This window comes from Centroberyx affinis, unplaced genomic scaffold (assembly GCF_046629955.1).
Source record: "Centroberyx affinis isolate AG114_WGS23_722 - 3 ecotype Tasmania unplaced genomic scaffold, CSIRO-AGI_Caff_v1 ptg003032l_1, whole genome shotgun sequence".
NCBI classification, from domain to species: Eukaryota; Metazoa; Chordata; class Actinopteri; order Beryciformes; family Berycidae; genus Centroberyx; species Centroberyx affinis.
The window spans coordinates 217903-238593 of record NW_027281125.1 but is presented as its reverse complement, the minus strand read 5'-3'; positions in this window follow the sequence as shown (position 1 = coordinate 238593).

Below are 20691 nucleotides of genomic sequence, written 5' to 3'. Positions count from 1 at the left end.
TCAAGTAAAGAAAACACAGACAATTTATAACACAGTACAAACAAAATCTTACTTTACCTGTGACATGACAAGTTCAGTAAGCAGAATTGATCAAATGCTCAGGGGAAATATGCAGGTAATTTTCATTCCAATTATATGCCTCTATTTAATTTCCTGTTCTATATTTTTTATTCTGCATTTCAAGTGACACTTGACATCCACATAAAAAAACAGTGTGCAAAGGTCTTCCAAGGAAGCCCAAAGATAAATTAAAAAATAAACAGATAGGAATTACCTTGAAGCGCATAATTGAGCAAGGGACGTCCCTTGTTCAATTATGTGCTTTTGTTCATTTGTGCACTTACATGAAGCATTAATAAACTTTTGATTCTTGCATCCAAGGTACTTCCTATCTGTTTATTTTTTAACTGACTCTCGACCCCAGGGGAAGGACCCAGTTCAAGGAACCAAAGCAAAAACTGAAAGTGAATGATATTTTGAACAGTACGGAAACCTGTCATAAAATGGTTTAAACATAACCATTACAATTAAGTCACGCAGACTGGTTAGAAGCATTTTTTTGTTTATGCTAAAGCACCTGCAAAACACCATCCCCCCCTCCACCCTGGCCTGTTAAGACTGCTACACTTGGTCAGTGGCAAGATGACTTTGTGCTGGGTGAGCCATTGTTTTCCTATGGAGAGATCAGTGGCAGCGCTATCTTTGGCATTGTGCACCACTTAAAATGTCTACCTGAGTTGCTGCGCTCAAAGTGACCCAGTTTGCTGCTGACATTTCAAAGTGCTTCCAATCAGATTACAGCTTTATGTGACATAGCCTACGCATTGATTTACAAAGATGGAGGAGAAACTCATCATGTGTGAGTTTCCAGAACCATATGCTGTATGTTACACCACTGAAAAAGTTACTACAACCTACAAAAAAAAAGTATGCATGGTTGGCATGTCAGCAATCAGACGGGGCTACCAGGTTTATTAATTAGGCAGGGAGCCTGCTATCCTTTTGTACACAGCAAAGCTATGTTAAATTTCTTATTTGTCTTTGCAGAAATTGAGTGGAAAACAAATGGAAAAAGTTGAGGGAGAGGTACAGAAAGGAGAGAAAAATACAGAATGAAGGGAAGAGAAATGGAGTGATTCATGGAGAGATTGAAAAAATGGAAATACAGCTCTGTTTTGAGCTTCCTTGAGCCTTTTTTGAAGGAGTGGGCTACCAGTGGCAATATAGAGGAAGATTATGATGTTCAAAGAAGAGAGGATAGAGAGTGCTTCTATTGGGGTTTGGAGTGTGGAAGCGTTTGTTGAAGATGCTCTTGGGGAAAAAAAGGAGTTCAAGGCACTCTTCAGGCAAACAATTAAAAAGCTTTTAATTCATGGCTAGTTCAAAAGAGCATATTAAAAACAACTCCTGTGCATTTCAGCTATGCTATGGCCTTCATTAGCATACCAGGTTTGATCCAGCCAGCATCTGAGCCCAATGAAAGAGAGACTCAGGTTTCCCAAAACAGCATTTCTGCCCGGCCCTCACATTCTGCAGCTTCCTCACCCCGGGAAGGTCCAGCTCCTCCAGTAGGTCAGCAGGTTTCCCCCCATGATGCTCTGCCAAGCCCAAGGCTCTACAGTCACCTATTCCTCCCCAGCAGCATCCCAGCAGGCAGTTCAACCTCCAGCAATGGATCAACAGATCCAGACGGCTGCTTTGAAGAGTGCCTTATGTCTGCGCTGAGTAAACAGCATGACCCAGAGGAATTATCCTTCCTGAGTTTCAGCTCCATGCTAAAGAGTTTGCCACCGCAGAAAAAAGTGAACTCAAAGACGGATTTTGTACTTTATTGCACAAAGCCCAGTTCACATCAGCCCAAATGTTTGAGCTCTGTTGCCCACTTAAGTGTTGGATATCTGTTGTTAATGTTAAAAGAGAACTCCATATAAAACGTTTAAAATTCTACTCTACATCAGTATTTTAACACGTTTTCATTGCAATATGTGACAATTGTGAGAGCCTTGTTGTTCCAAATGAAAAGCTGTAATGTACTGTTTGGCTTTGAGTCCCTAGATATCTTTGTGCATGTTTTGGATGGACTGTTGAGATGGCAATAACACATTCACTGTTGTACATTTCATCTGCCTCCAGTCATCACCAACACAATTATATCATATGAAATTGATAATTTTACAAATATCAAATCAGTAATGCAATGAAATGATAGCACAGCAATGATTTGAAACCTTTCTAACCAGAGAGGCAATAATGACAAAACAATACAGTGTAAAGTAATGCGAGAACAATAGGGAATAAATGGAAATTCTAAATGAAAATGAGTAGTAGAGTTGTGTGCATGAAATCTGAAATAATGAAAAAAGAAAGGAGTTTCCTAGTAGAAGAAATACTCTCTGTGAATTCATGGTTGGCTGTTTAAACGGCTTTGGTTTGGGAGAAGGGCAATAGAGGGGAATGGAGCAGTTCATACCAGGTTCCGCTGCCATGGCACCTCAGCAGCAGTAGAGGAAAAGTTTGAGGAATCCATTTCCTTCACAGAAAGAGCCGCCGTCACGGCGCAGTTGTTACTTCCCACCCTGAGGAAGTCCTGGAAGGCAGGGGAATCAGCCTGTGGGTCAGGGCAATGGGCTGCTGCAGCTGGGAAGTTGTGGAGGATCACTGTTGCCTTCTGATTCGCATTTTCTGGGCACTTCAGTTACACCAGAGATGCATCCCCCGTTGTGCTGCCATGATCCTGGGGGTGTCCTGAGGGTATCTGTCTAGCTGTCTCATGACGGGCAATATTTGAACTAGCATTGCTGTCTGAAGAGATGGCGTCCTAGAAAAAGGCTGTAAGAGGTCTTTTCCCAAAGGAAAGGCATCATCCACCACAACCATGTGATGTTGGCCCACGATGTTTAGCATTTAGCAGGCTGGGTCTCCCCACATATGTCATTGACTATGTTAACATGGACAGCAATAATCCGATATTAACCCAGTTAAAACAATAGTCTGAATAAGTAAACAGAATTTTCTGATTACCTTAACCTGAATAAGGTCAAGGTTGGAGTGAGCACAATCGCATTGAGATGTGGAGTATTCTGATTTTAGTCACATTGAAGGGCTTTTTAGACATGTATACCTTAAGCCAAGTATGACTCTCTATCGGAGGATTCGTGGGTTTTTGCGACACAAATGGCAATGCAACTACATGATGGAGAGCCTCTCCCAAAGGTGAGACAGTGACTCCATCACTGTTACCTGAAGCCACCTTCATCCACTACTCTCAACCGGTACTTGGCAACAACAACTCAACTCAACTCTTGGCTCAACAACACCTGGCAGGACTATAGAGAAGGTGCCTTTATAGTTAAGGAGTGACATGCTTGCCATCGATTACCCCTATGCAGACTGGTGTGTTTTCCATCACCAACCGGTCCCTTTTTGTGTTATTATGCCCCAAACAAAAAAAACAAAAAAAACAATTCAGTTTCTTCCCCTGGCTGACCCTTACCCACACCTGAACATGGTATCTCTGCTCTACCTGGAATACAAAATACTGACTTAATGTTGTTTCTTAAGTTAATGTTTGCCCTCTTTCTTCTTCTGTGATTTCTATTACGGCAGCTGTATGAGTAATGACTCTTAGCAGCTTAAACATCTTTATCCCTCTCAACCACTGAAGGGTAATTATCTAAGCTGGGGAATCGTATGTTATCTTCAAGAGAGATGAGAAAAAGCAAACTCTGTTGTTTCTGGTGTGTGTGTGTGTGGAGAGAGAGAGAGAGAGAGACTGAGTATGCATGTATGTGTCCTCATGCTTGTAACAGTAGTTTGTCTTGCCACAGAGATACACACACACACACACAGATGGCTCTATACAGGGAGTAGTAGTGTAGTTTCACAAAGTCTTCCTGGAGGAACCACTCTAATTATATTATTATATAATTTCTTAGTTATGTAAGTAAGTAATTCAAGGGGAAATAAAATGTTTAAATGGTAGAGATGGTAGAGGATCTAACCCTAATGATCCAAACCCCATGTTTCTGTCATGTTAAGTTCAACAGTTATGAATTACATCTTAGCATGGTCAAGCAAAATTATGGAATTCCATTGCGTCCTGTAATCAAAAAGTGGTCACTTTCATTTGCACAAATGCCAATATCTCATTCTTTTCACATTTTCAACTTTTGTTTCAATAATACATGGACAAGCTAATCTTTCCTCTGGAAACCAATAAAATACATGAAAAATAGTCAACATCAGGGTTGAAACAAGAAAGTACTATTCAGGAAAAGACCCATTTTAAAGCTACAATATTTAACTTTTAGCCTTGAGTCAGGAAATGTATTGGTAGTCCTGCTTCACTCCTCCTCAGTTGATGAAGTTCCCGCCCCAACACTTGTCTCATCCTGATGAGCTGTCTCTCATCTTGATGAGCTGTCTACCTTCAAACGGCATCCAGCCTGAGGCTGAGGGAACCGGCATCAGTAAAGCCTCCACAGACACACGCAGCCAATCTCCAATAAAAAAGCAATGTTTTTGAACATTTCATTTTGCTGTTCTTTCTTTGCTTACAGCTTTCCTCCATTGTTGTTGTTTCTATGACTTCCCTGCTCTGTGGCCACTAGCCTGACTTTTATAGCCAAAACCAGCTCAATACTGGCCAGGCCCACAGCAAGTTGTGTATATACCCCAAATCTTCCCAAACATCATTGAAAAGCCAATTTCAGGCAAACAGGGGGATTCAGTCATAGACACACCGGGTCATAGACAAACACAGACTGATAATGTATATATCCTATTTATTTATTGTTGTTTTAATGTGGGGGAAAATATATATCTTCAAGTAAACACAAAACAATCTCCTATCGCTGAAATATTACTTAATCTACAATTACTGTAGTTTCTGTATGAACAAAGAGGGTTTCTTCTCCTCTGTCAGATCACTTCAGAACATTGAGTTTCAATTAAAATCCTATGGTTAAAAGAAAAGAAAACATTTATGAAAACAACCCAAAAGCACAACGGTAAACAACTGAAATATGTTATCTGTCAAGTCTCATTTTTATTACACTCTGAGGTTTTGCACTGAACCCAAACCACAAGACTCATTAGAATGGAGCCAATGTGTATGGATGGCATTCTCCTTTATTAGACATCATTTGGTCCTTCCAGGCTGTTGTTTAGGAATATCTGAATTACCAGTCATCACGCACATACTACAATATCAGGGGACAGTTTAGCTCTGCTAGCCATTTTTCTTTCCCAATGGATATCGTAGAAAGAAAATGTCACGACATGCTTGAAGAGCAACTTGAGAACAACACAGACCTCACAGCTTGATAGAAGCACTGTCAGTTTGCAGAGCAGAAGGCATCACATATCAGTAGCAGAATCATCGATTTGATAACGTGTTCAATAATATAGTGCTCTGTATCTTGTTGTCGCACATTGGTGACCTATATTTTCAATGTAAACATATTAAAATGGTAAAGTTATAGGCCTACATTGCACTTTGAATACATCCATCTTATTATAAGGCAGCTACAAAGTTGTGACCCTGGTATAGAATATATACTTTAATTTCTCCTGTTGCATTTGCTGATTGCATTGTGTAATGGTACATGTTTTGCCCCTCGATGGGAAAGGTTGTGGGTTCAAATCTAGCCAGAGGTCAAGTTCAGTTCAAGTTCAGTTCCTCATACACACAAGTATGGCAGAGAAGAACATAAAAGCCATTTTTACCAAGCAATACATTATCGAGACAAACTGTTTTCTAAAGATCATCATCCAGCTCATTTTCGGGAAGAGGGACGTCTGCTCTCACAGCAGTGTTGTGCAGCATGGCTGTGACGACGACAGCGTGGCATGCGTTTCCAGGGTATGTAGTATGCAGCGAAAATGCATTTTCCATTGGCCGATGATGCGTTCACTGATGCAATGTGTTACTGACGTCGTTTCAAGAAAGGGAAACCCAGAGAGCTGTTTCCAGACAATGGACCTCAGCTCATTTCTACTGAGCTTTCTGATTTCCTGAAAGTTGTTGTATTAAAAAAAAAGCTGCCAGATATCTACAATCATCTTGGAATTTACTGTATGGGAATCTTGGAAAGCGGTTTCACGCATGCACTTGTCTCTCATCTCCTCTCCTCTCATTCCTCCCACACACACACCCTCGCAGGGTTTCTCTGAAACGCTTCTTCTGCATGGTTTGTGTGAAAAAAGTATGAGACTTTTCTGAACAGTAGCTGTCGATTTCCATGATTATACCACATATATTGCAAGGAAGTACAGAAGTGCAATGAATGCTTTCCGTTCATCCGCAGACATATTCCACATTTGACTCTGTGCGCCTCATCACACTATTGTTCTGAAATGGGCGACAGGATATAAATTGACCAATTTGCAAACATAATTGCTTTTTGCTGGGCCTCTGGGACCGGCCTAGAAGAGAGAAAGTAGCTAACTGACTGACTACCCATTGTTGAAAGTCGCGCGAGAAGTGGCGTCAAGACCTACACAGTTATGGTGATATACGTGATATTGCGTTGTTTGCACTGTCATGGTGTGTTTCTGCCCCCGAATTTCAAAGTGGAAAAAACATGGCGGCTCGTTTGGAAACTTTCTCTTATATTACGAAAACACCGAAATGTGTTTCTGAAAACATTTGAGGCGAGAAATCAGCCATGCAGTTGCTGAATCTGTCTTTTGCATCGACAACGGCTAGTTTAAAAGTTTGTATACGAGTTTCGGGAGTTTCCAGAGGTGGCGAGTCACGCTACTACAAGCGTCCATTCAAATCCTGAATGAACATCTGCATAGTAACAGGTGTGTCATCGTTCACTTTGTTGTCCAGTCATAATGTTTCTTCTGTGGAAAACGTAGTTGTCAGGCATCGCAACCTGAGAGCAAGAGAGAGAAACCGAATCGAGAGAAGTTAAATTATAATCAGTGATAGACTATTACAGACTGAAATTATTACTATTAAACAACATAGAAATTAATTCCCGGCAGAAATATCTCAAATATTAAACTCCATCTTGCCGCAACTGAGGCTCAGTGGACTGACTTCATTTCAGGCTATAGTCTACTTTCTAACTGGTGCCGGTGAATGTGCGACCTGTTGAGAGTGACACCGGTGACTCTTCCTCGCATCCGTGTGCACGTGGATGTGCACGTGGAGTGTGCATACATACATAACGTGTGCACATAAGTTTGCCCAAGTGCATCTCCATACACAAGTGAGGCTTAACTGTGGTTGAAGTTCAAAATGTGTATGTCAGCTTGAGCGTGTGTGTGTGTGCGTACATGTCTGTGTGTGTATAGGCACTCAAGCCTGGAAATTGAATGTTAGTATGTTATGTTATGTTTGAATGATATCTCTAATATATTTGAATACATGTCTCAAAATAGACTGCAAACTTTGAGGCCCTTTGTCTCAAAAACATAGTTTGGTAACAGTCAAGACATAAAGGGGCATAAATGCTCCTCTTTCCAACATTGTATTGAACTCAAAATGTCTCCAGGGGACAATGTGGCTGAAATGATAGAGTAGGTCATGGGCAGTACAGAACACGTATTAGGCTTATCACATATTATTAACACGGGTGTGAAAGCCAAGACGAGGCCCGACTTGCACTAGGTCTACCCAGTCTTGTTTTTCTACAGGTGAAAACAGTGAAGGGAAAACAGTGATAATAGCAAACCTGCAGTCTGCTGGTACTGCTGGTATGACAAAGCAGTATTGTTCTTACAGCATTTTGCATGGTGAGATATATATATATATATATTACTTTTCACTAGACATTGCTGTTGGATCTCTGCTTTAACTAGGTAGTTTACCTGTCTCTACTGTGCAAATGTGACTTTATTTTTAATGTGAACTACCTGTCGATGTTGCTGCAATTCTTTAGTCGCCCATAGAGGTCCATAAAAGTCATAGATTAGTTAATGCTGCTTCAAAAACAATGGAGAGCCTCCTCCATCAGCTCCAGCCTTCCTCTCCACACCTCTGCTCATCACTGGGAGTATAGGATGGCATCTGTGATCTCCCTCCATCTGTTCCCACTCTTGTTGCTCCATAGGAAGCGTCGCTCAGATCACAGGAGACTTGGCTCGCCGTCTGGGGGATCATCAACAACACACTGCACAGCTTCCTACACAGACACCGATAAATACACTCAAACACACACAATCATAGTTTTGGCAGGACCTTACTCCTTCCACACACAAGCACACTTCATTTACAGCATTAAACAAAACGCAGTATACACACTTTTGAGGAGGACAGATGGAAAGCTGCTGAAAACCATCCGTTGCCACAAAGAGATGTGTGCATGTGTGTGTGGCTTTGTGTGTATGAGTGTATTTCTGCATCCTCCTACTGGTGGTGTGTGTCCTGTTGGAGAGGTTGCAGGCGTTTCAATGGAGATTTGTCAGGGGCTTGTCGTTGTGTTGTGATGGATGCTTCGTACGGTTGGTTAGCCAATCATGAGGGCCCCTGAGTGATGCCGCCCTACCCAGTGGCACTGGTTGCTTTCTAAATGGCCCTCAGATTAATTCAGCTTGTCATAAAACATACCAGCTTTGTTTTCCTCTCAACGCTCCATGTTTTCTCCTCTGGTTCTTCCAATTCATACCAATTATGTTTCCCTCTCTTGCAGTGAGTTTTTTTTTTTCAGCACGATAGGCAGTGCCACACAAATTAGAGACACAGCTGTTTAGTTATTTTGCGGCTCTGGGTTGTAAAACAAAGAGGATATGGCTCCCCATGGAAACAGGCAGAAGAAAAGCAGAAGACAAGCAGGATAGGAAAGAGGAGTTGAGTCATTTATATCATTAACCAGTTCTGACCTGTAGAAAATACGGTCAAGAGCACTGTGATTTTCTTACACAGCTACACATTAACTACACACCCACAATGGCATGTGATGTGTCCGCTAATGACTGAGAGAAATAAGACGAGCTCAAATGCATTAGATGATGTTTTTGCCTCATTTTCTGTTTCACATTCTTGAAATGCATACAGAGGAAAACTGGTAGGTTATTTTACCTTGAGAATTGGATCTGAGGTCTTGAAACGGCATCTGTTCTTTCATCCACTCTTACTATGGTGCGGACTGTGTATGGTGAGACTAACAGAGCTGAGAAGAAAATGCTATGAATGGAAAGCACATCTTCACTCTTTGTCCTAAACTAACTGTAGCTTAATACCTGTTATACCTTAGACTCTCCAATCAAACAGTGAAAATAGATGTAAGCAACTATTTGCAAATGTGCTAAATACATTTTTCAAGCAAATGCATTTGACATTACCACGCCACAAGTTGTACTTGTATCATAAGATGCATGAGGTTGTAATATGGCTTGCACCCTTGCAACACAAATGCACAAATAATACTCATATCCATAGCTGAAGAGCAAAATGCGTGTGTGTGCATCATGGGCTGTAATGTTGTAGCACAATCTACAATATACCTGTTGGCAGTGAACAGGTAGCGCATAAAGAAAATGTATGATTGAATAAATGAGTTCAACGACAACAAGGGACTGTTCTTCCACAAGTGTCAACTGGACGGCAGCCGCCGCCTCCAAGGCTGCCAACAGGGAGCCTGCCCAAAATACATCACGATTGCAAATTGTCTCACACTTTGCTTTTCAACTTTATGGCCTGTACACATTTGTGCATTTGTATTACAAGTCTGCAAATTATTTTACAACCTCACCCATCTTATAATGCAGCTTATTTTGGCAGTTTCTTATTCCCATAGCTGTGGTTCTGCCAGCCTAAGTTTCTCCTGGTCTCATTAGGAAAATGTTAAGTACTCCACAGCAGTTTTTATATTACCCAAGGCACCCAGAGATTGGAATTGTTCTACGACTCGTAACAGCTCTGTGAAATAATATTATGATTCCTAATACATTACTGATTATCAATGCTTAATTAGGGGTTAAAGCCTGTAGGGCTAAAACCCCTTTTCTGCCTTTTTGAATTTTACACAAAAACTTTTTCACTATTTCTCCTGTGATCCAATCTCACCAAAATTTTGCACACAGCATGTATGGACTTCCTAGATTACAGCTCTTATGAGGAGTTTTGAAAATCCAATTTGTTTGGCTGTGGTGAACGCATGAAGTTGAACTCCCAAGAGACTCAATTGTCCCATGCTGGAGATACCTGTTCTATTTGTCACTCCAAAATACACAAGCAAAAGTGTGAAGTTGAAGGTGTGCTGACATATGAAATTTTTGCTTTTATCTGTCCTCGTTCTTTGTGCTGCGCTAAAAATTGCACCATTTTTAGAGAGAGTGCTGGAATATTTTCCTATGAAGCCCAGCCATCTGTTGAAAAATGTTGAACATTTCTCTTTTGGTAGAGTCACTTTCTGACCGACATGGCTGTGGCCAGAACTCTCCTCTACCTCTTACCAAGACGAAGAGCCCACGTTGACAGCACTGCGGCCGGGATGCTGGTTTGTAAATGATGCGTATCTAAAAACAAGATATTCACTGTGGGAGACAAAGAGGCTATTGTGATTTATGGTTTTCCACTAAAACGCATTTTGGCAAACCGGCTGCAGCCTTTTTATCATTAGTCTCTATTCCTATCCCCTACTCTAGAGATCTGCTTCATATTCAGAAGTAGAAGCAAGACTTGGAGTAACAGATATATTAGAAAATATATTTTGTGACAGTGTGCTTTGTGGGCTGGGACCCCTAAAATAGAATTAGGGACACCCAAATCATATCTAAATGGGCCATATTAGGTAAGGTTAGTTTATACGCCATGCCTGGCTGGGGTTCAGGTAAGTTTGATTCTTAAATGTAGAGCCTATGCTCATCCAGGATTTGTTATTTTAACTTCTTATGTCATGAGGCTGAATTCAAACCATATTAAGATTAAATCAGTCCAGTCTGTATGATGCACTAGACAAGAATGGGTACCAGGGTACCAAAAAACACACCGGAGGTTCCATTTTCTCAAGAAGTCTGTCAACGCCGCATAGCTGAACTTTTGGAGTTGTCAGCTCATCCAGATTTGAATTAATTTGCCAAAGTCATCATTCTGCCGTAACTGAAGTACATTGAATCAATTTGGCTGAATCATTTCTTTCTTTTCTTTTTTCTTCTTTTCTTGGCTTTGCTCAACCATTCGATAAAAATCTCAAATCCGTAATGTCTTAAGCTGAGTAGCTCTCTTTTGATGTTTCATTTGAATAGCTGCTGTCCCTATTGGCTTCCTCTCTCAAATTGCTTTCCTGGAATATTTTTTGCTTGCCGAGAGTGCCAATAGTCTGGGTTGTGGAACTTCGTCAGAACAGCAACAGACTTCTTTTGTCCTCTTTCAAACTATCGTGAATTAAGCATTTACATTTCATTCACATAGGTACATAATCAAAAATGAGGGTTCCAAATTTGTGCTTAATTAGGTTAAATTGTTTTTGTAACACTTTACATTACAGTGCACAAATTACAGAATTACATGGAAAGTCACGTCACCGTCACTTTTTAGATCTTGGACGTTTTTAACTATATCTTTTTAACTGGATGAAGGATTTTAGTCATCGGATGTCTGGATCTTAAGTTATCAGAGAAACAAGCTGAGCAAACAGCTCGGCTCGCAGCCCCCCCCCCACCGGGTTAGGGAAGAGCATTGGAGAACCACTGATTTTTAACGTGAAACTGCTTTATTCAGTGTTTTCACAGGTTTTAATTACCGGGTCCGTTGGTTTTGGAGAGGAGGAGACCTCTGTGGATAATTCGGTTCCCGGTAAAAACCTTGTGAACGACGAACACTGAAGGAATCCTAACCTAAAAACAAGCTGAGCACCTAGAAACAAGCTGAGCTAACGTTAGCAGCAGCTCAGCTCGCAGCCCCTTCTGATGTCCTGTGCCTGCCGAAAAGCCTTGGAGAAACACTGATTTTTAACGTGAAACTGCTTGATTCAGTGTTTTTACTGGTTTTAATTATCAGGTTCGTTTGTTTTGGAGAGGAGGAGACCTCTGTGGATAATTCGGCTACCGGTAAAAACCTCCTGAACAATGAACACTGAAGGAATCCTAACCTAAAAATAAAACGGCAATGGTGGTTGTTTAACAATGAAGACAACAACTCCCATGATCCCACGCTACTTCCCGACGTCTTCAAACTCCATCTTTTGTTATTGTTTTGATTGAGAGACCCCTAGCGGCAGAAAATTACATATTGTGCGTTGAAGCCTCCCAAATCGGTGAAGCCCATGTATTATTATTTCACCTGTCATGCTCTCAGATATGTCCCCTTGCTTGTGAGATTATATTGACTGGAGAGTCCTCCTTTTTATGAATGAAATGAGGTATAGCACTCCAAGGTTTGATATACATTTGATTGACAAAACAGGCATTCTAAGCATGAATGCTTGTGATTCAATAGCGCAAACTATGCGGGAAAATCGCCTCAAACCATTTGGAAATCCACTCTGAATTATCCATGCACTGTGTAGTCTATAATTTAGCCTAATCTATGAAAATTTCAAGGAAAGAAAACACCCCTCATTATATTGCCAATTATAGTATGTAAGGAGGGATTCCATTTTATTGTATTTTTATGTTTATACAGTAGGCCATCGTGCTGTGAAATGTAAATGCAAGTTAGCAAAATGTAAATGCATTGCAGTTTGTTACCATCTTTACTTTAAATAATAAAAAAAAGAATACAACCTTAAAAATGTGTGATAGACAACTTTAGCGTGTTGTGCAACCCTAAATTTCTTTCTATGCTCCTAAGTATTTTAAATTAGGAGCACATGTGCTGCTATGAAAAAATGTTCCCCTCGAGCCCTGACTACAAGTTAAATAGGGACTGTCATTGAGCAGAGATAATATAGAGGAAAACAAAGTTAATTATCCATCATTATATCCTTAAAAGATGTATTACTGTCTACAATAATTTAGCGCACTGGGAGAGAAATTTGTCTAAAATCATCAACAATAGTGAACGCAAATCTAGAGTTCTCTTATGTACCATCGCCTTTTAGATCCTTTCCTGCCAAATGACTGGCTTCATCAGGTGACCCCATTAAAATGTGAGGAATTTGCAATATTTTGGAGCGTTGAGAGGAAGTTTCTCACATCTGTTCTGGTATAAGACTCAGTGACTGGACAAGACAAAAAATGTATTTAACCACAAGCACAAATGGATGCAGCCTATTCTGTAGTGTCACCGATCCACAGCTTTATTGTTTTGATCCGATGCCAACTATATTGTTTAAGTTTTACAAAGTGTAACTTAAAAAAGGTACTTAAATTGTCACTGAAATAAACCTAGGATGTCATCCTGACAGAATTATTAAGCTTGGTGACCATGTGTTGAATAGGCATTATATATGCTATGGTGTTCCACAGGGTTCCATATGTGGTCCAATTTTATTTTCTCTATATATGCTCCCACTGGGAAAAAAAACATCTCTGAGCTTAATGCCAGATAATGGAGATACTCCTCATTATTTGATAACATGTCTGTCCAGTATTATATATAGAATGAACAGCATTATTTTAAAAACTAGGCTAAATAAAGAGAAAACAGCAAATCTTCTAATTGATCCAAATGGTAAACGGGAAAAGATTTGAAACACATTAGGTAACCTGGCTCAGATAAAACCAACAGTAAGAAACCTGGGTGTGATTATTTACTCTGAGCTAAATTTGAAAGCACATGTAAATAGCATAACAAAGACTTTTTTATCATAAGGAATTTTGCAAGAGTGAGACCTTTTGAATCAGTACAAGATGCTAAGAAGTTGACACATGCATTCGTTTTTTGTCGCCTTGATTATTGTAATGCATTCCCTCATGGTTTGCCTAAAATACAACAAACCGACATGCTGCTGCCAGAGTGCTTGATAGGACTAAAAATAGTTAAAATATCATACCTGTAGGCCACTTTGCATTGGCTTCCTGTCTCATTTACACTTAATTTTAAAGTTCTTTTACTTGTTTTTAAGGCACTAAATGGTCTAGCGCCTCCATACATATCAGAATACCTGAAGGAATATGTTCCAAGTCGCTGTTTGAGATCATCAAACGTTGCTTAACTTAACATTGCTACTATAAAGCAAATGAGAAGTGGAGAGGCTGCTTTTTGTTTTTATGCTCCAATGATTTGGAACATTCTCCTACTTAAGATTCGTCTGGCTCCCTCTGCTTTAAAAAGCAGACTGGAATGCACTTTGTTGGCATTTTCATAGAATTATTATTTTTACCTTCATTGATTTTATCCTGCACTTTAATTATGCTGTTGTATTGTTTCCTTGTTATTTTTTATTGTTTCCTTTTTTTTTTCTTTTGTTTGTTTAATATCTTGCATTTTCATATCCTATTTTATGTTTTGTACAGCACCGAATGCCATGAAAGGTGCAATCTAAATAAAGGTATTTATTTATTTATAATGCTCTTATCATGTGGAACACAAAATTACCTAACGTCTGCTTAGAGAGACTCCATTGTAACCTTTACATCTAACCCTGAGACATACTATTGAAGCATCCTGGCCCTCTGCGCGACCACAGAAATCCCAGGTTGACTTTATATATTCCTCCTCTAGTTTCAAAGATCTTGGAGCGAGGTATAAACTTTACAGTATTCTGTCAGTATGAATTATAAATTGTAACTCTCGGGTGAAACTGAAAAACAGTGAAACACATTGCCATCTGAATTGAACTAGAAAATTAAAACTGATGGCACTGCTATAGAATGATAGCACTGCTATAGAATAAAGCCCATTTGAGTGGAAAAGCCCACAAGACAGACCCATGGCCCAAAAATCATCTCCTGACCTGGACATTCACAGTCTCCATTTCTGTCGTTGTGGATTCATTCATACAGTAATATTCTCACATTTCTGGTTATTGGAGATACAAGTGAATGTTCACCCTGGGCAAATTACTGCACTTTGGTCCAACATGACCTGGTTCTGCCAATTATGTTATGTTTGGGGCACATTGATAACCTCTTATATAACCTAATATAAACTCATACAACCTTTGGCACAGGGTGGTCTAGTGATTAGAAAGATTGTCCTTCAACTAGAAGGTCTGGGTTTGAACCCCCATCTTAACAAGCATCCAGCCTGCTGAAGTGTCATTGAGTAAGACACTGAATCCCGACCAGCTCCAGAGCTGCTGTTCTGTAGCTGACCGTGACCTTTGACCTCTCTGTGGAGGGGGGAGAGATAGAATACTTTTCCTACAGGAAGCAATAAAAATCACATTATTATTATTGTTAAAAACTGAAATTCCCAGCAATATTCCCTTGTGAGACAACTGCATGACCACTTGTAATCCTTCTGCATCATTTGCAAAACAAATGTAAAAAAAAAATTGAGTGTTAAAATAAATATACAGTAAAAAAGGTGGCTGAGCAGGCTTTGGTGGATACCACATGTTTACAGTGTTAAGGGTTTGATTCCAATTCATGATCTCTGTCGCATGTCACCCGGCTCTCTTTCCTGTTTTTCCTGTCACTCTGCTTTGTACAATGTAATAAAGCAGAAATCCATTTAAATTCTTTTACACTAAAAATATGCCTGTGATTTTCAGTTAACATGTTCAAGAAGAACGATACCACCATTTAACCGTTGTTTGAGATGCAAAACATATGCACTGTTTGGTACCTGAAGGTAAATAAGGTCATAAAACCACAAGTAAATCAATAATTATGACTCAGGCACATAAAGCACATAGGACTTGTCGCGAGATGAAAATAATTTCTTTGTCATTGGTGCAGTGCCTATCCTCAGGGCATCAACTAAGGCATCATGAGCCCACTTAATTTTACCAGGACTTCTACAGCCTCTGGGAAGATTAAAGTTTCTCCTTTGAACCCATAAGCTGACTGATCTGTGGCAATAAAAGTAACAGTTCAGAGGGAGTGATCAAAGTGACTGAACCTGTGCCCGAACTCCAAGAATCAAAAACATCTATTGAAATGAGAGGAAGTCCTCGTAATATAAAAATCATTTTTGTTGCTGCAGCTCTAACTCAAGTATACCCCATCAGTGAGGTGAGGTGTCAGACCTTGCACCCCTGTAATGTTGTGAACAAAATGTCCTGAAAGGGAACAAAGTTTAGGTGCTGATTGGGGAGCGTGCCGATGTTCCCTCCGCCCAAACCCTAACATCAGTAAGGAATGAGGGAAAACAGGCTGACCCCTGGTGATTAGCTGTAACTGGAATAGGCCATTTTTCAATTTGTGTTTTATTTAACCAGGTTAGTCCCAATGAGAATCTAGAATCTAAGACCTGGCTCAAAAAGCAGCAACAAGTCAGACTTGATATATGTTGTTGTATGTGGTTGCAGACCAACCACATACAGCAATGTACAAAGTCAGAATACAGTCAAAATCATAAAAAAGGAGCAAGGTATATCAATGTATGAAGTCAAAGAACAATCAAAATCATATAAAAAAAAAAGACAAAGTAAAAGAAAATCTTTTGTAAAAGTTCTCCAAAAGTCCAAGGTTCACTAGTCTAATATCTAACCAGCTGGTTCGCGGGGTCAAAGCCTATTAAACTCTTAAACTAAATAAAGAGAGTCTGACACAAGAATTTTAAATCATTATCGCTTTAAACGAGCCAAGACAGACGAGCTCTTTGAGTCATAATCAGTTTCATCAGTATCAGCTTCAGTCATTATCAGTTTAATCCTCGTCAATTTCAAAGGCTTTCCCACCATGCCAGGAATAAATCATTATCAGTTAAACGTAAGGGGAATGCAGCCCATTTTCAGCAGTAAAGTATGTCTTTCTCTACCCTGAGGGGAGTACTGTGATCACAGGCGGAAAGGCTGAACCGGTTCCAGAGCCAGGACGGCAGGCGCAGATGGGTCAGGTCACAGGAGCAGCTTACGTACCTCTGATGCTAATTTGGCATGAACTCTTTCCAGTACAATGCACCGTCTGTGGAGAAATTGGTATCTCTTAGTCTCCCACAGTGGATTTCTCCCTGCATGAATAATGAATATCGGTGCAAAATTGTGAGTCTAGAAAGAAGCCCTTGCCCTTGTGAGGGACTGAAACCAAAATTTGATGCTTACCGTTGATGTTTTAGACAGCTGAAAATGTTTCTCCTATCAAACTCCATTGTAGCTGCACTGCAAATGTCTCAATATGATGTCACGTTGTCTACGTTTGGTCAGTTATGCGTGGTAGTAAGAAAAATACATCACCAAACAACAAAATGGACCCAGAAATGAAAGGCACATTGCCAGTAGCTGTCTTAAAATGTTTCAAGGTGGATTTTTTCCTTCAATCACTTTAAACTCACAGAGAGTGTAAATCATTTTGCAGCGAGTTCCATGAAAACGGAGCAAAATGGAGAAAGGCACTTTTGTGTAATTCTGTTACTACATCATGGGAAAAAGTTTCTACATTCATTCACTCTCATGTTAACCAAGAGGTAGCTTGTTGCCAACCCCTAATGGAGAGCCAGTGTTACTCGAGCTGGCACCCAACCAAACTGGTTTTCTTTGTAGCTCCGCGGTACCACTGCTTTCTATTAAATGTACCGTATGCATTTGTGTGTGAATGACAAAGAAAGAGAGAAAGAGAAGCGTGGATGTGTCGCTGTAGCTGCCCTGTCTCTTTGTCTCTCACTCTCTCTACCTCTCTCTGTTTCTCTATTTTTGCACGCTGTCTGTCTTGTGTCTAGAGTTGAGCCTTGAATACTAATGGAGTGTTTCAAAAGCTGGCCGGATCAATGTGAAGGGGATCAGACACTGGCTCACTCTATTTCAGTCAGAGAGGAGGCACACGCAGCTCACATAACTTTTCAACCGGCTCTCTGCCCATAGTCAACCCACTCCACCAGCTGAACTCGCCCCGGACATCGACATTACATCACACACCATACAGACATGTACACACACATGTGCAGATGCATGTCAAATCCACTACGGACTACATTTTTCTGAATACTGTAGATTTTTGCAATTGTACATGTTGAACTTAAACGGATCCACATCCCCACTTCAAAGACTGCACTCAGATTTAAAATGAAGCCATAAATAATTTAGACAGGTGTCTCTTGTTGGGTTAGACTGATATATTGCTTTGCTGATAAACTAGGCTGCGGATATATGAAGCAGATAATATCCTACACCGGTTGTCTATGGGAAACCGTTAACCTGAATTGATTCAAATTTGACATTTTGATTGGATTCTACACAAGTATGCATGGATATGAATTATTATTGTTATTATTATTATTATTATCAGCATTGTGGGTTTGTGTCCCATGGTCTAAATGCTGTGTCAGACGCTTTTCCACACTGACAGGAATAAAGTTCTTGGGGAAACGCTGAATACATGTGATTTTTGGAATTTGGAGGCATGAAAACAGTCAAATTTAAAGATACTGCTCAGCGGCTCAAAATATCAGCTTTTGGCAGTAACCATATTTTATTCTCTGAGAATAGATCTATATAAAAGCATCTACTTTTTTTGAATTGCCATGTCCATGCTGAGCAAAAGGAGTGGTGTGGTCTCGCTGACGTGAGGGCAACCGCCACTTTCACCCTCTCTCCTTCAACTGAATTCAATGGTGCTTCATTGGCATGAAATCCACATATAATTTCAATCAATTAGTTGATCAAGAGAAAAAAATGTCAAAGGATTTCTGTTTTTTGTTAATGTCCCTGCTGTCTGAAATTGTGACATTTTAAAACATATTTTGCCACAAATGAGATTATATTGTAGTTTTGTAGACTTGGTTGGTTCCTCTCCTCCTCATCTCCTACCTTTCCATCCCCCTCCTCTTCCTCCTAGTTCCAAGTGACTTGTCTCCTCCTCCTCAGATTCCCCATGCCAGTTTAACTTCTTGTCCTCTTCTCCTCCACTGAGCACACTAAATCTAATCTCTCTTTCTGCCCTCATGCGTTTCTTTTGAGCCATTTTAGTTCCCCTTCCCTTCCCCAAATTGAATCAAATTTATTGAGGGACTGTTTTTTGACGAAAGAATCTTCTGTGGCGACATGTCATGTGCATCCACGCGTGTGTGTTTGCGTGGGTGTGTGTGTGTGCGTGTGTGTGTGTGTGGGGTTGTGTGTGAGTTCAAGGACAGTGTGGGTGATAAGGAGAGGGATTCATTTCCTACATGCACTAACTGAAGTAATAGAAGACACGGTGCACACACACAGCTGGATGGCTAGATAGCTGGGACTGTGTCAGTTTGACATTTGCACACGTAACAGAAGAATTAGAGGTGCAACCACACTTGGCTCTCCAGCTGAGAAGTACTGAGAGAAACAAACAGCAAGACAGGCGTTTTGATTCGACATGGTCCCGATCCTGCATCTGACTGTCAGTTGAGCTCTTTCATCCCTACTTCAAACATCTGACTACCAAACATTACATGATGAACTAAATACTGTATGTGGCCGCGTGAAAATTAAATTTGAATAACTTAATAATAACTGCCAATTGGACTGTGCAGGGAAAATTCATGTTTGGGATTGAAGCCCTCAAATAAAGCACAGTCTGGATCACTTATTTTCATTCTCACATGCATTATCACATGCTCATTAACCATGTGACTAATTGAATCAATTGATGGCATGGCTTTTTGGGGTTGGTTTCCTTGGCCTAGATCATTCCTGACCAATAACAGTAGCAGAGAGTTGCTTTACTGACATTGGTACATGCAAACACAGGCTGATGATGTACCAGTGCACAAAACTGTGAGTCCAATCTCAGGTAGTCAAAGAGGAAACCCCTGCCAGTCCAGTTTGTCTGTCCGTCTGTCTTTTAGCAGGATATCTCAAAAAGTTTAGCACGGATTTGCACTAAACTTGGTATGAAGGTTGGTTATAGGAAGAACTGATTCACTTTTCATTTCGATTGGCCAACAGGGGTAGTGGTGATGGGCGTGGTCTTCCACAAAAAGGTACAGTTTGTACTATATGGCAGTAGACTAAACATTAACACAGTACAATTCTACATTCAAAGCTGAGGTATTGTCCCTATATATTGTCCCTGTCAAATAAAGTATGAAAAAAACAGTGTCCAAGAACTAGGGGTGGGCTGATTGATCGGGCAAAACAAGGATCTGGATCCGGATATCCAGATCCAGATCCTTGGAGGAGACTTTACTAACAGACTTTTACACAATTTGGCAACCAAGGTGTTGCAGTTTTCCATTCGTGATACATTATCGTTTCTGACAATGTACCACTTTTGTTTATGTTAATAACTATATTATTTACAATTTTCTGAATCCATGCTCTAAGCAACAACAAAAAATTAGCCCAAACATACCAAGTCCATCAAGTCGATTTGGATTCAGCCATGAATGTCAAGCATTCAATCCCCTCAGCTGCTCACTGAAACCAGCAGCTATGGCAATTACATGCTCACCTTATCCCTACCTTACCGCTCACCAGAACAACACCATGTATCATCCTACATGTTGTACAATCAAGCATGTTTACATGTAGTTTGCAGTCACAATCCTCTTCGCCTGCTCCACCTTCTTTTGTATTCTCCAGGTCCACCAAGCAGTCCCAGGAGTGTCAAGGACAGCATAACCCTCAGCCATTCAGGGGTTGCATCAATTGGTGGCTGGCTATGGCTAATCAAGACTCAATTCCCAAAATATCAATATTCTCCCAGGTTCATTGTGGCCCTTATCCCCCTCCCCTAAGTCATCAATAAATCTTCAATCACTCAACTCCCTCCTGA